This window comes from Amblyraja radiata, chromosome 4, assembly GCF_010909765.2.
Source record: "Amblyraja radiata isolate CabotCenter1 chromosome 4, sAmbRad1.1.pri, whole genome shotgun sequence".
In the NCBI taxonomy this organism is placed as follows: Eukaryota; Metazoa; Chordata; class Chondrichthyes; order Rajiformes; family Rajidae; genus Amblyraja; species Amblyraja radiata.
Window position 1 is genome coordinate 90,079,857 of NC_045959.1, and position 17,270 is coordinate 90,097,126.

At 43.5% G+C, this 17,270-nt stretch overlaps 1 long non-coding RNA gene across 1 annotated transcript; it reads left to right on the forward strand.

The window, feature by feature from the left end:
- Nucleotides 1–11,851: 11,851 nt before the first annotated feature.
- On the forward strand, nucleotides 11,852–13,680 carry LOC116972366. The gene is made up of 4 exons (XR_004411788.1): nucleotides 11,852–11,904; nucleotides 13,088–13,269; nucleotides 13,346–13,507; nucleotides 13,592–13,680. It is a non-coding gene; the product is annotated as an uncharacterized LOC116972366 (long non-coding RNA).
- Nucleotides 13,681–17,270: the final 3,590 nt, after the last annotated feature.

Sequence of the window (17,270 nt, forward strand, 5' to 3'; positions counted from 1 at the left end):
AAATCAGAAACCATTATTCGGTAGCATTTGGAAATATCTCACTGTATAACTACACCTTGTGGAATTGACTGCCACCTGGAGTAATAAATACTTACACCATGAAAATATTTTAAAGCAAACTTCATAATTTTGAAATTATATTGAATAAAAGTATATCTCATTGCTTGATTAAGAGATTGACTGAGTACATTATAAAGAACTGATAAGCCTTTTCAATATTATCTTCTGGAACGAGGATGTAAATTTTCCCAGAAGTCATTTTATTTTGTGTTAAATCTGTTGCACAAATAATTAGGGAATGCGAGTTCAAATCCCACCATGGCAAGCTGAGAAAATGCACTCCATTTAAAAATATAGTATAAAAAGATCAGTGAATGTAATTGTGAAAGTGTTAGAATGTTGTAAACTGTTTTGCTATTGCTCTTAAAGGTAGAAAATCTATTCTCAGTCTAATAATCTGAATTATTTACTAAAGTTCTGGGCTCATAACTACTTTTCAAAGATACATGAAGAGCAGGGACTACATTAAATGCCTCCATTGCCAGCAACACATAAACCGTCTGTGTAAGTTTATGCTATAGGTTTCTGCCTAAGGGGGTGGGAGCAGCTACAATGAATCCTAGGATGGCTGAAGAAGGGTTTCGGCCCGAAACGTCGCCTATTTCCTTCGCTCCATAGATGCTGCTGCACCCACTGAGTTTCCCCAGCAATTTTGTGTACCTACAATGAATCCTAGGCAGGTATTGATAGGGTAGACAGTCTGAACCTATTACCCATGTTTTAAAAAATCTAAAACTAGAGGGCATAGCTTTAAGGTGAGAGGGGCAAAGTGTAGAGGAGATGTGCACGACAAGCTTTTTTACACAAAGGGCGGTGAGTGCCTGGAATGCACTCCTGGGGTTGGTGTTTGAGATGGTTACAATAATGGCATTTAAGCGGTATTTAGATAGGCACATGGATATTCAGAGAATAAAGAGATGTCGTTTATGTGCCGGCAGGAAAGAGTTTGTTTGTCTTGTTATCATGTTCAGCAAAGACATTGTGGGCCGAAGGACCTGTTCCTGTGTTATATTCTATGTCCTATGTATTCCATGTAATAACCGTTCCCAAAATATTCTGAAGCACTTCCAGAAACAATGTCAAATCATGGGCACTGAACCAAAAGAGAACTGACCAAAATCTTGTTTGCACAGCCTTGCTTAAAATAGTCAATTGGAAGTCCCAGATTACATTCAGATATATTGTTTTTCTGCAAGAGGTAATCGATATGAAGCCATTAGGACGGGAAGAATGTGAAGGAGCTTTGTCAAAATGCAAGCAGAAAAAAGAATTGAAGTGTCACTTAACTGGTAGCTCTTGATTTATGTGTGATTTTGCTTCAGTCTTGCACTTTATTGATTTAGTAGCACCACTGTTTTCTAAACTGCTTTGGTGATAACATTCTTCTGACATATTCTGTTCCTAAGAGCCTGAAACTACTTATCGGTCTGTCATTTTGTGATCACCAATAGATTATACTATCACGTCGAACAATCTTTGTTTGTGGCGTACCATGGCCCTATCCCCGAACTCCACCTCCGCTACATCGACGACTGCATTGGTGTTACCTCCTGCACCCATACACAACTCACTGACTTCATCCATTTCACCTAACTTCCATCCGGCACTCAAATACACCTGGACCATTTCCAACATTTCCCTACCATTTCTAGACCTCACAATCTCCATCGCAGGTGATAGACTATTGACCGACATCCACTATAAACCCACCGACTCCCATGGCTATCTGAACTACACTTCTTCTCACCCTGCTTCCTGTAAGGACACCATCCCCTACTCCCAATTCCTCCATCTACACCACATCTGCTCCCAGGATGAGATGTTCCACACCAGGGCATCGGAAATGTCTTAATTCTATATTTTCACTGGCGTGCGTCTGAGGTCCCTGACAACATGCGAGCCAAGTGGAGGAAGAAGCGTATGCGCAGATTGAAGCGTAAAAGACGAAAGATGAGGCAGAGGTCCAGGTGAACTGCCGATGATGCAGTGCTGATCAGACTATGTTGAATCTTCCTTGGCAAATGGACTCTGGACATTTCTGCTTACAATTGTTCCTCTTAAGATCAACAATTTATGTAGATGTTTTGGATGCCGGTCATGAAAGATGCAGAACATTGGACTGTTGTAGTGCTGTTCCATGATGTATATTAGTTACAAAATAAAGTGTAAACTAATGTTTAAAAAAAAAAAAAAAAAAAAAAATTCCTCCACCTACGCCGCATGTGCACTCAGGATGAAGTGTTCCAAACCAGGGCATCGGAGATATCCTCATTTTTCAGGGAACGGTGGTTCCCCTCTTCTACTATAGATGAAGCTCTCACCAGGGTCTCTTCTATTCCGCATAACTATGCTCTCACTCCCCATCCCCCCCACTCATAACATGGGCAGAGTCCCCCTTGTCCTCATCTTCCACCCTACCAGCCGTCACATACAACAAATAATCCTCCGACATTTTCGCCACCTCCAACGGGATCCCACCACTGGCCACATCTTCCCATCTCCTCCCCTGTCTGCTTTCCGCAGAGGCTGCTCTCACCATAACTCCCTGGTCAATTTGTCCCTTCCCACCCAAACCACCCCCTCCCCTGGCACTTTCCCTTGCAACAGCAGGAAATGCTACACTTGTCGCTTTACCTCCCGCCCTTGACTCCATTCATGGACCCATCAGTCTTTCCAGGTGTGGCAGAGGTTCACCTGCACCTCCTCCAACCTCATCTATTGCATGCGCTGCTCTAGGTGTCAGCTGCTCTACATCGGTGAGACCAAGCGTAAGCTTGGCGATCACTTTGTCCTACACCTCCGCTCGGTTCACAATAACCAACCTGATCTCCCGGTGGCTCAGCACTTCAACTCCCCCTCCAATACTGAATCCGACCTTACTGTCCTGGGCCTCCTCCATGGCCAGAGTGAGGCCCACCAAAAATTGGAGGAGCTGCACCTCATATTTCGCTTGGGCAGTTTACACCCCAGCGGTAAGAACATTGACTTCTCCAATTTCAGGTAGTCCCTGCTTTCTCCTCCCCTTCCCAGCTCTCCCTCAGCCCACTGTCACTTCCTTTCTTCTTCCCACCCCTCCTCCCCCCCCCCATGCTCACATCAGTCTGAAGAAGGATCTTGACCCGAAACGTTGCCTATTTACATCGCTCCAAAGGTGCTGCCTCACTCGCTGAGTTTCTCCAGCATTTTTGTCTATATACTATATGGGGCATAATTCTTCACCTGTAATAATTCACCTCAACTTGAACCTATGTGGTCGGTATACGTAGTTTCAACAAATAATTTCTGTCCTAGGTCAGTGTTATATTCCGGGCGGCAGAATGAATAACATCTTACACGCTGGTTGCCTGGATCACGAGAGAGAGATTTATTACCCAACATTCCCTGCTTATATTGAACACCAACTCATTAACATATACATGAATATGTATGAATACATTACACTGCTCTCCCTTTATTATGTATTAAATCATACTCAGTTGCAATTTTGTTGTTGTGATACTTGATTTAAACTAGTTTTCATGAAATTCTAAATGATAACATGATATATTTATTTTACATATCTACACACTGTTGTTTTACGTGCAGTGATTTATTTAACTTTCAAACCTAACTTGACTACTGGTTTACGGATCCTGCCTGATGGTCTGACAGTAACAGGTGTAACAGGTTTAGGTGTTGACTCAACTGTTGGCTTGTTTGGCTCTGTTTTAGTACCCTGACTTTGACCAGAGGAATCTGTTTCTTTGTCTGTACTAACTGAACTTTGTGTTTCAATCATAGTTGTCTCTTCCAACACTTTCAGATAAAAACTCATGGATTAGGACTTCATGCTCAGTTTTTGTTTCATCTTTGGCTGGAATCTTTTGATCAACATGAACACTTTTGATCCTATCTCCAACTTCAACTAAGTATCTTTTTGTTCCACACACTTCCTCTATTTTCCCAACATCCCATTTGTCTCAACTGGACTTGTTAGGAGGACTGAGAACACAAACCTGCTCACCTGGCTTGAAGTACCTCTCCTTTTTGTGGGAGTCAAAATGGCATTTTTGACTTAACTGTTTTTGCTCAACTCACAAGGCCAAATTGGGTTGAACTAGACTTAGGCATATTCTTAGCCTTCTCTTCATCAACAGTTCTGCAGGTGAGTAACCTGTTGTTGTGTGTTGTGTGGTTCTGTACATCAGCAAGAAACTAGCCAAACGATGTTTCATGCTGAGCTTTGAACTACCCTGCAAAACCTGTTTCTTGAGAGCATCTTTGACAGCTCTAACAGACATTTCTACACGTTGGAGGCTGGATGATATGGGGGAACAAGTGTGTGTTTACACCATTCGCTTCATGAACTCTTTGAACCGTTCTGAACAAAACTGAGGCCTGTTATCCAAAACAAGTTCTTCCATTAAGCCATGGCATGCAAAAATTGTTCTTAACTCATCTATGGTACACTCAGTAGTAGTGCTTGACCCTATATGCTTAACCTCAATCCATTTGGAATGACTATCTACTAGTACCAGAAAATGATCATTACCCTTTTCACAAAAATCTACATGAAATCTCTGAAAAGGTCTACTTGGCCATGACCAGGGTCGCAGTGGTGTTTTTGGTGGTTTACTCCGGCAATTTTGGCAGGCACTACATTTGCTCACCAGTGACTCGATGTCACTATCAATACCAGGCCAGTACACAAAACTTCTGGCAATTGACTTCATGCTTACTATGCCAGGATGTTCGTCATGAAGTTCATTCATCATTTTATTTCTCGAAGACTCTGGTACAACCACTCTGTAAGCCCACTTAATGCATCCCTGCTCACATGATAATTCATGGCTTTGATTATGGAAAGGCTTCAGCTCTGAGTTCAGAACTGAGTTCAATCCACTATCGATTTCAGTCCAACCGTTCAATGTCTGTTGATAGACCCACTTCAGCACAGAATCTTTCTTTGTTTCTGCTGCAATTTCTGTTGCAGTCACCGGAGAGTCTTCATCTACAACTTGCAGTGTGTAGTTTCAGTTCTCCCTTCCCACATCAAGAGTTCTCATGGAGCAACTCGGATAAAGCATTTGCAACTGTGTTGCACGTGGAGCTTCTGTACTCAACCTTGTAGTCATACTGGGACAGCAGAATTGCCCAGCGCTGCATCCTTGATGCCGCCATGGAAGGTGTAGCTGACTTGGGACCAAGTATCACTAGTAGTGGCTTGTGATCAATCACTAGGGTGAATGGTCTGCCGAGAAGAAACTGATGGAATTTCTTGATTCCGAACACGATGCTGAGGGCTTCCTTTTCCATCTGTACATAATTGAATTCATTCGGTGATAGGGTGCAGGATGCAAAAGCAATCGGCTTTTCCTGTCCATCAGACTTTACATGGGAGATCACTGCACCTACACCATAACTTGAAGCATCACAAGCAAGTTTCATCTTGCGTGTCATATCGTAGTGAACAAGGAGTTTGTCACTTGTCAAGTTTTCCTTGCAGATATCATATGCATGTTATTACTGTTCCTTTCCCCACGTCCATTTCACACATTTTTGTAGCAGATGATGTACCTGCTTTAACACAGTTGCTAAATCTGGAAGGAATCGTGCATAGAACTGCACCATCCCAAGGAATGATCGTAGCTCTGACATATTGTTGGGTTTTGGAGCATTCACTATTGTTTCCACTTTCGCCTTCTCAGGGCGAAGTCCATTGGAGTCCAAGGTAGACCACTTCTGACTGCGCAAATGCACATTTACTTTGTCGCAGTTTGACATTGTGGCAGTTCAGTCGTGTGAGAACTTGCTTAAGGATTTCCAGATGTTCTACCATGCCCTCTGTGAATATCAGTAGGTCATCCTGGTTGCACACACATTGCGAGAATGCCTTGTAACATTTTGTCCATGACAGACTGAACATTTTTCGGGGAGGATTTCACACCATAGGGCAGCTTTGTATATGAATACAAGCCCTTATGTGTGTTGATAGTCAAGTACTGCTGATTTTCCTTGTCGACATTGAGTTGGGCGTAAGCGTGAGACAAATCCAGTTTAGTGAAGACTCTTGCTCTGCTAAGTTCTGCGTACTGATCTTGCGAGGTTGGTAACGGATATTGTTCATCATCAATGGCTTAGTTGATTGTGACTTTGTAATCACCACATAGTCGAACAGTTTTGATGGCTTTGGGTACGGCCACAATTGGCGTTGCTCAGTTACTCTGGTCTGTCTTCACAAGAACTCCATTCCGCTCTAACCTGTTGAGTTCTTCCTCCACTTGTTGCTTTAGTGCATATGGTACAGGTCTTGGTCGAAAACACAGGACTCACATCTTGCTTAAGTCAAATGTGTGCAGAGTACCCTGTCATTCCCATGAAACTGTCAGCAAAAATGTTTGCATGTTTGCCTATGATGTTTTCAAGACGTGATTTGGACAAATCGACGCTGAAAATGCTCTTCCAGTCTAACTCTATTCTACTCAGCCGCTCCTTTCCAAAGAGGGTTGGTTTATTTCTGCAGCTGGCCACTATGATGGGCAGTGTTACTGACTGACCATTATGCTGAACTTTACAGTTCATTTGTCTACATGTCCCCAAAACATTGCTCGAGTAGGTTCTCAGCTTGACCTTACTCTCAAACAATGGTGTCTGTGGGAACTTTGTTTCATACAGGTCTTTGCTCATGACCGAACAATCTGCTGCCGTGTCAATACACATATTGATTAACTGTTCATTAATCAATAGTTTAGTTCGAAAGTCCTTGCCTTGGCTGGTTGTATGCTTATCGATGTTGGTTGCATAAATGGTGTACAACCCAAGTTCATTTCCATCTGAGTTAATCTCCAAGTTGTGAACTCCTTTTTGGTGTTGTTGCTTGTTTCCCGCAGATTGGTGGTTTCCTGCTTTAAGCTTGGCCCGACATGCTGAGGCGATATGGCCTTTCTTCTGGCAGTTATAGCACTTGGCCATTTTGAACTGACAAAATTGGGATGAGTGATTACCATTGCAACTATAACAACTGGCTGAACCCGGCTCCCCGCCATACTTTGATTTTGGTTTAGAGCCTCTTGGGTTGGCCATAGGCACTACCTTGTGACTATAAACGGCCACTGCAGTTTGTGGTGAACGAAACTCACGAGCATTCTTTGATGCCATCTCCATTGTGGTAGCAATCTTGCATGCTTTCTCAAATGTAAGATCTGGAGTGTTCATGAGTTTGGACCAAATCCGTTCATCCATTAGACCACACACAAATCTGTCATGTAGTGCTCGTCCAAGAAAAGTTCTAATATTACAGTGCAAACTTAATTTTTTCAAGGCAACTATGTACTCATTGATTGTCTCATTCTGCTTCTGGTTTCTAGTGCCAAATTTATAGCTTTCTGCAATTTCCAGAGGCTTTGGGTTGAAATGCTCCTCCAACTTATTCATAATGTAATTGAATGGCATGTATTTTGCCTTTATGGGTGCAAGGAGATTCACGAGTGTGCTGTACACTTCAGGACCAATCTCCATGAGCAGAATTACTTTCATGCATTCGCAAACGGCCTTAATTGTTTGTCACTATCTCTCCATCACCACTAATCTCCATTATGTTGTTTGCCGTGAAAAACATGTTCACTCTCTCCATATAGCTGAACGGCTCTCTACTCTTGTCAAAAGTGCCAAGATTTCCGATGTAGCCCATGGATGCTGCCATCATATCATTCTCTTTTTTTTTGTCAGTTAAAAAACCCCGATTTCCTGTCTGAAGTCATGTTCCGAAGTCCTGTTCCATTTCCGAAGTCCTGTTCAAAAACCCCGTATCCTATCAATTCACCTAAAACTTAGCTGTACAAAGGCTATTCAGCTTGAGGAACTCGACACAAAAAAACTTATACAATCCCAAGGACGGCATCTTGCCATGTAGACACAACATAGAGATAGCCTGATAAGCTCTCGACAATTTGTCCAGCTGCTGTTTTAAACTACAGTCCCCTGCATAGAAGGATCTGCGGCCTATCGAGTCCAGCTCGCAAACAACTGCGACACAACTCCATATTTACTGTTTAAAATGTTAAACAATACTGCATGTTGCAAAACTGTCCTGCACTGTATTTAAAGGATGAGTTCACAAACTCTATCCCATCCTAGTCGCCAATTGTGTTATATTCCGGATGGCAGAATGAATAACAGCATACAAACTGGTTGCCTGGATCACGAGAGAGAGATTTATTACCCAACATTCCCTGTTTATATTGAACACCAACTCATTAACATATACATGAATATATATGAATACATTAAAGTCAGTATGTTATCATTAACAAATCACAGTATCAATATTTTTTTGTAAAATTGGGTTATATTAGGATTGGTAATTGGAATTGGTAATATTTAGGAAATATAAATCACTTTTTAACCAAATAAGGAAAATAGGAAAGAATGATAAGCATTTAAAGGCTTCACAGTAAATGGCAGGACTCTGGGGAAGTGTGTAGAGCAGAAGGATCTAGGAATGCAGGTATATAGTTCCTTGAAAGTCCCATCACAGGTAGGTAAAGTGGTCAATAACGGTTTTGGCTCATTGGTCTTCAGCAGTCAGTGTTTCAAGTATAGAGGTTGGGATGCTATGTTACAGATGTACAAGGCACTGGTGAGGCCATATTTGGAGTATTGTGTTCCGTTCCTGTTGTAGAAAATATGTTGTTAAGCTAGAAAGGATACAGAGAAGATTTACGAGGACGTTCCCAGGACTCGTGGGCCTGAGCCACAGCAAGAGGTTGGGCAGGCTAAAATTGTATTCCTTGGAGGGTAGGAGGATGAGGTGTGTAAGCTCAAGAGGGGAATAGATAGAGAGATGCCCATTGTCTTTTACCCGGAGTAGGGAAATCAAGGACCAGAAGATATAAGTTTAAGGTGAGAGGGAGAAGATTTATTAGGAAACTGAAAGGCAAATTTTAGACACAGAAGGCAGTGGGTAAATTGGATGAGGTGCTGGAGTAGGTAGTTGAGGAAGAAACTATAATAACATTTAAAAGGCATTTGGACAGGTTCATGGGTAGGAAAGGTTTAGAGGGACATAGGCCAAATCATGGAATAATAATAATAATAATAATACATTTTATTGATGGGCGCCTTTCAAGAGTCTCAAGGACACCTTACAAAAATTTAGCAGGTAGAGGAAAAACATGTAAGGGGAATAAAATAAATAGTAGAGACATGACTAGTACACAAAGTAAAGACAGAATTCAATTCAAAACACAATATGAGGTAATTAATGCACAGATGAAAAGGGAGGGGGACGTGGGGCTAAGGATAGGCAAAGGTGAAGAGATGGGTCTTGAGGCGGGACTGGAAGATGGTGAGGGACACGGAATTGCGGATCAGTTGGGGGAGGGAGTTCCAGAGCCTGGGGGCTGCCATGGAGAAGGCTCTGTCCCCAAAACTGCGGAGGTTGGACTTGTGGATGGAAAGGAGACCGGCTGATGTGGATCTGAGGGACCGTGAGGGTTGGTAGGGGGAGAGGAGGTCAGTGAGATATGGGGGGGGGGGGGCGGATGGTGGAGGGCTTTGTAGGTGAGGATAAGGATTTTGTAGGTGATCCGGTGGGAGATGGGAAGCCAGTGAAGTTGTTTGAGGACTGGAGTGATGTGATGCCAGGATTTGGTGTGGGAAAGGTGAGACTAGTGTATATGGGGCACCTTGGTCTACATGGGCAAGCTGGACCAAAGGGCCTGTTTCCGTGCTGTATGACTATGACTATGACTTGCATGTGTAAAGGTTCTTTTCATGTAATGGGCACATTTCAATTGACACCTCAGTTTCTAATCTTTATTTTATCAATATAATGTTGTTGAATTAAACAAAATGGAAGGAAACAAAAATGACTTAATTTTTAATTTCCATAAACATTACCTCATCCAAAATGTTACTTTCTGTACCTTAACCTGAATCTGTTCTTGTACATCCTTCAGATTTGCAAACATACATAGTAGCTGAATCCAACAAAGCTGCATTTTTAAGGTTCTCCTTCAAATCATTTACAAAGCACTCCAACATATTGCCAGCACGAGATTTCCTGTGTATGCCTCCAATTCCTTCCTTCTGCCTGTGTGAATCTGAATTCTGAAACTTTTCCTCAGAAACCTCTTCTTACCCATCCTTCTAAGATGTTCAAAATGCCATCTATGACAACTTCCTTCATCATCTCTTCCAATATCTTGCTATTTTACTCCGTTAAATGTTCTCTAATTACTATCCTCTGAAGAATTTGAGATATTCTACCATATTACAGATCATCCAAATAATTTCATATGTAATGGTGCACATTAAATGCTGTGTTAACATTTAAAACCTGGCATTCCCTATTTTTGAATCTACACCTACGATGTGATTTCACAAAAGGAGGTACCACTTACTGAGGCTTGTCACGTAGACATATAATTTTGCAGCATACAAGGTAAGTCATTATGAAAATCAAAGACCAAAAAACTGCAAATGTTGGGAATCTATCTATACATTACTGAAACTCTCATCTTGTTTGTTTGTTTGTTTGTACCTATATTTGGGCAAAAACGGTACACGATAGTGCTACAGTTTTGGCCCACCTTACTCATCATTGTCCTGCAATGTAAATTAAACAAGTTTCATTCAGATTAATGGTATATTTTATGTTATTGACATTTAAAACTAAAAAAAAAGAAAGCAGCACACCCACTTGCCTCGTCCCCACCTGTTTGCCCTGCCCCCACTTGCCCCGCCCCCCATTTGCCATCTTTACTTGACAGGCATCACAAAGGACACCCCACGGGTCCAGAGAATTTTAAACCACCATCTTTTTTTCCCGTTACAATGGAAACCTGAGGTAAGTTTGCTTCTTCCGGATCCAGCACGCTCCCCCCACCCCCCATCCCCTCCCCCCCGATTCCAGCATGCTCCCCCCCCAACTCCAACATGCTCCCCCCCCGACTCAAGCATGCTGCTCCCCCCCACCCCCCGACTTCAGCCGCCCCCCCCCCCCTCGGCTCCAGCAGGCTCCCACCCCGACTCCTGCATGCTCCCCCCCCCGACTCCAGCACACTCCCCCCCAGACTCCAGAACACACCCCCCCCCCACTTCCCTGACTCCAGCATGCTCCCCCCAACTCCAGCATGCTCTCCCCCGACTCCTGCATGCTCCCCCCCCCCGACTCCAGCACACTCCCCCCCAGACTCCAGAACACACCCCCACCTCCCCGACTCCAGCACGCTCCCCCCGACTCCAGCATGCTCTCCCCCGATTCAAGCATGCTCCCTCCCTTATCCAGCATGCAGCCCTCCCCTGACTCCAGCATGCTCCACCCCCACACCCCCTCAGCTCCAGCACGCTTCCACCTTCCCCCGACTCCTGCACGCTCGCCTGCAGCCCCGATTCCAGCACGCTCCCCCCCCGACTCCAGCACACTTCCCCCCACCCCCTGACACCAGCACACTCCCCTCCCCTCCAGACTCCAGCATGCTCCCCCCCACACCCCAGGCTCCTGCACACTCCCTCCCCCAATTCCAGCATGCTCTCCCTGACTCCAGCCGCTACCCCCCCACCCCCGGCTACAGCATGCTCCCCGCCCACCCCCGACTCCAGCATGCTCCACCCGTCCCTGACTCCAGCACACTCCCCCCCATGATAGCATTGAATTGCGAATGGGTATGTTGCGAAATGCTGGTATTCAAAGGGAAATTGTTGTAATGTTTGAAAACTTGATAAGACAAAACAACCCTTAAAGGGCTTTCTCACGGTGCGACCTGACGCAAGACTTAACAAGAGTTTAACATCATGGGAACCTCCTGCAATAACAGTACGGCATTCGTGGACCACCGAGGACCTCCGTGGCGCTAACGGCAGGTATACGTGTAACTTTGTACGGTCGGGAGAAAATTCAAACATTTTTGAATTTCTCCAAGAGTGACTTGAGCACTTTTTGGTGAGCGTTGCAACATTGTATGAATGCAGATGCCAGTGCGATATCCGTGCGATATCCGTAATGACTCTTGCGGGTACCGTGGGAACTCCTGCGAATGGTAAACCTGGAAGCTTGACAGAGTGGACATAAGGTGAGTAAAAAAGGTGGTCTCAATATCGCCAATGGACCATGTGTCCATCGAGGACGTCCCACCTAATTGTCATTGTTTGAGAATCTTTTTCACAGTAAGACTTGCAGAGATGCCTCTCAGAAAAGCGCAAAGAAAGGGGTCAAAGAAAGTCAGAACGTTTTTAGCCATGCAGGTAAATGAGGAGGAGACTCAGCAAGAGAGACAGGTGGAGAGGCAAGAGGAGATGCCAGAGATACCACTGCCTGTGGGCTCCTTGGAGCAGGGAGAGGGTGATCAAGGTGGATTTGAGATTGCCTCCCCAGTAGCTGTTGCCTCCCCAATAGCCTCAGCAGACGATAACATAAAGGGAAGATGGCAGAAGGTAAGGCCATATAACTTCAACAGAGAACAAGAGGGGGAACTGGTGGAGTGGTACCAATGCAATGAGATTCTCTATGACAAATCCAGAGAGGATTATAGAAATAGGGAGAGAAAGCGCAACCTGCTGGAGACGAAGGCTGCGGAGTATCCCGCTCATGTGAGTATCTATAACAATATATCAGTTTATGTACAGGAGATTAATTTAATGTTATCCATGATTTAAAAATATACAATGCTACAGATGTAAAAGTGCTGTTTTTGCAGTTACCTTTAATTTATCTTATAAGTCTGTCTGTTCCCTGCAGCTGCAATGTAAAAGTAGTGGCAGACAGCTTTTACACCCTCTTTGTTTGAAGTAGGAATCATGTCTCTAAGAGCCATAAAATAAATTATGCATGAGGGCAGGCAATTTTCACTTGTAATGCTTGTCTTCAAAAAGGCCATCTGTATTTACCGACGTGTGCTCTGTTATCCAAGAAGAACAATAAATAGCACATTAAATGCGGAGGGCATGCTCTTAAACAGGCCTCTCTTTACTGACCAAATCTTTAATTTAACGGAATAGATCCAATGCTTGAAGTTCCATTTAATTCCAGCACCCTAGTTTAATGCAGATGACCAACTTTTGCAATGGTTCGCTAACCAGAGGACCATTTACGGAAAAATCACCGCACTTGGGACCAGATCAGGGTCAGCTGGAAACAGACAGACAGAGAGGAATAGGTGGATAGAGGAGAGGTGGCGTTTCCTATCAGGGCATATTGTGCGTGCAGTGACCAGGACTAGCGCACCCAAGGTACTTTTATTACAACAAATTTTTGAGGTCTTGAGGCTCTGGACACTATGTGTAAATGACCATGTAATTCCTACAGGAAAAACACATCATTGAACAGGCGTTGGATGATCCTCTGGAAGGGACTTCCACACCGAGCCCATCCACCAGCCAACAGCACCGCAGTAGGCACAGTGCAAGCATCGACCTCACCACACCCGGAGGTGCTGAAGAAGGGACAGATGTAGACAGCATTAGTAGTGTGAGTATATAAACTTGATGCTTATTGGACAATGCACCCACCCAGCATTTTGCTGATTTTTATATTTGCGCTCTGAATTTTCAGCTCCATAAAACTATTCGAGACTGCGAAAGATTGTTGGAGGAAGGACGCGTGACACCAATGGGCTTCACGCACAGGACATTCGACTTCTGTCACTCAATGATGGAAGATGAAATAAGTGATGGTCAATGGGATTTTGCATGGCACATGATAAATGGGGCGATCACTTATAGAAATAACAAGGTATAGATCTATTCTTAAAATTCTTCCCTTCATTCAGCGTCTCTGTTAAAACTCTTTAATTCTCACATCATAAAGCAACATAGTTTTAATGTGTGGTGTTGTCTGTGCAGTTAATGGAAGCACGTGCACCTGAGGCGCAGCGTCCACTGGTTCCTCAGCCTCGCCCGCCTCACTTCTATGACCAGGTATTAACAAATATATGTGCGCTTTCCTAACTTGATTCATAATCTGTGTTTTTTTTATACATTGACTAATAAATAACTCTGTGATTCTAAAGTACACAGCCAGGTCCTATGGATTGCCGCGTGCAATGGGGGGACATCCACCATTCCGTGCTGAACAGGTAAACTATTGTGTTTAGTGCGATATAAATTTAAAAATAAACATTAGCATCCGCATATGGACAACAACTTATTCATGAGTTGTGTTAATGAGATTCAAGAGAAGAACTGATCTTCAAAGGGAACTTTAATGAAAGGTCCCGAAATTGTAAGGTCCGTGAGAAATTTTTCACATGTACTTCTTAATTTCCTTCTAGAGACATTCACCATCACCTCTGATGTTTGCAGAGCTGCAGCCTGCTCGAAATCCACCTTTGCCTGTTGTTTACGGAGAGGTCCGTGCACAAAGTCCTTTTCAAGAAAGGGCAGAAGGTTGCGCTGACGTCAACTACCCCAGTTAACCCTCGGAAGCTGAGAATATTTTTTGTGGTGTTTCAAATAACAGTTTGAGTTTTAGTTTATTTTATTTCTTGGCCACTCACCATTTGGTGTGACATCTATAGTCCTTTGTAAATGTCTGTATGTTAATTTATGTGTCCTTTACTCTTGTGCATTTTTTTTTCTGTTGGTGGCTCCACATTTGATTATATCCTGAAGTGTGATAAAGCTTTTACCTCAGCATTTTGATTGTCATTGCTTGTTTACCTCACTGCTAAATAAATTTATTTTTTACCATCAGCTTGATGTCTGCAAATCGTCATTAATTAATCACTACAAGATGAATGTCTCTAATGTTATAATCCCTCTCATGCTGAAACACAAAATACCTTAATGGAGGTGATATAATCACATTTTCACTCATTTACATTTTTGAGTGTGCAGGACCCTGAAATGTTCAGCTATTTAAACGTGTTTTTCACCTCTTGGTAGAAAATGAAATAAGACAATCAGCACGGTAAATGTGATACAAAGTCTTTATTCCTATTTGACAATATAAGAAGATGAATTCTGTCACATATTGAGAGGAGATGCATCACACAAAACATTTGTCTGTAAAAGGGCCTCGCAAACACGAAATACAACAAATGAGGCACGCGAGATTATTTAAAACACATTATATCCATCAACCTCCGCTACAAGCGTGAACTCAGGCATTTAAAGGGACAATGCAATGTTCTAAATGGCAGGTTTTGCGGACGAACATCTTATAGGAAGCACTTTTCAGAGGACAACACTAGGAAGTCAGCTTATAACATGCAGTAGTGTTCCTGTGGTCGGCTACCCATCAATATAGCTGTCCTGCCACGGCACACTCCCCAATTGTGAATTTTAGTAAGCGCAGAGATCGTCTCTTTGCTCTTTCACACTGGATGTGCCCGAGTTACCTTTCAAACGCTGCAGTGAGACCATTTTCAACTTGTTCGCACCACTTCTCCAAGCACCTAGTGTTACTTCCCCTGTGTCACTGTCCACTATGTCACCGTCCTGGATGGATGTTGCTGATCCAGCAGCTGCACCTCTCATTCGGATCAGGTTGTGCAGAACACATGCTGCATATACTATACTCTCCACATTCTTGGGCCTCTGCTCCATTGTCTTGAGCAAGCATCTTAATCTGTTTGCCAAGATGCCAAAATAATTTTCTACTACCCTCCTGGCCCTTGACAGCCTGTAATTGAAGATCCTCTGTTCCCTAGTTAGATTCCTCTGTGGATATGGCTTCATAATCCAGGGCCGTAGTGCAAAGGCTTCATCAGCAATCATCGCATATGGGATGTCCGGGCTGTCTTCTCCTGACAGAGGTTCTGGATCAAGCATGCCTGCTGTTCCACCTTCCATTTTCTTTCCAAGCCAGGTTTCTTTCCAAATCCGGCCATCACCAACACTTCCAGGTGTGCCCACATCCACATACAGGAAGTTGTAGTTATAATCAACCACCGCCATGAGTACTTTTGAGTGGAATTTCTTGTAATTGAAATAATTTGAGCCACCTCCGGGTGGTTTACGAATTGCCACATGCTTGCCATCCAAAGCCCCACATGTGTGAGCAAAGTTCCACCTGTTTTCAAACCCCATTGCAACTCTCTTCCACGCATCTGGTGTACTGGGGCATTCCATCACTTCAGCTGAATAAAATTGGATGATCGCCTCACAGGTTTCTCGGACGATACCACAGATGCTGTTGGTGGCGACAAGAAAGTTGTAAGATAGACTTTTATAAGAATCGCCTGAGGCCAAGTAGCAGAGGGTGATTGCTATGCGCAACCCTGGTTCCAGTGCCTTTCTCATTACAGTGTCAGTCTTCTTCAGCAGAGGTCCCAAATTATTCTTTAACTCATTAAAGAGCTCGGGTGAAATTCTGACAACGTTTTTGAATGCACTTTTATCCTCTTCGCACAGCACATTAAGCAGTTGCTCATATTGTCCAAATTGAGGTCTCCGTTGAAACATGGGCTTAACCCAGTGAGACTTCCTCTTAATTCTCTTTTTAATTAATCTCACCCTTCTGCCTTCACGCAAGCGTTTTTGATGCACATGTAGCGCTAATGCATACAGCGCGTCAATGAAAATAACAACCAGCCTGTACTCGAACCAACTTTGTATAGGCATGTCTGCAAATGAGCCAATTCCACGAACGGAGGATATTTATATAGTGTGTGAAAAAAAGTGACATCATTTGTGCCACGTGATTAACTACACTACAGTCCACGATGTTCATTCACGATTAACGGGAAAGATCGGGAGACGTACAAGTCACTCGCACAAATGACAGAATTGCCGAGTACCGTGGGAACTCTTTATCTACCCCCCGTTATATCGTGCGGAACTCGTGCTGGACCACGACCACTTCACTCTGGTGACATCTTGAGTCAGGTCGCACCGTGTGAACCGGCCATTACATTGAAACACGTAAAATGGCAAAGGAAATAATTTGAGGTATACCAGAGGCATCAATTGTCATTCATCCAGATCGTCGACCAGCTATGGAACATGAAAGGCGTTTTAACACACAATTTGCCGACGGAGTTGCCGTTATAATACCAAAAGATAATCACCCTCAAGCAACATCCCGGCACATTGTCGTGAAAGAAAGAGGAAGAGTCCTGAAAATCATTTCAGAATCTCATAGATCATCTGATAGTTTTCAATATGTCCTTTTCTTTCCACATGGAGATGATGGATGGCAAATAAGTAATCACAAGATGGTTCCAAATAAGTAACCACAAGCAATGCAATATTATGCCTATAGGATCATGAATCATGATAAAGAGTTTAAC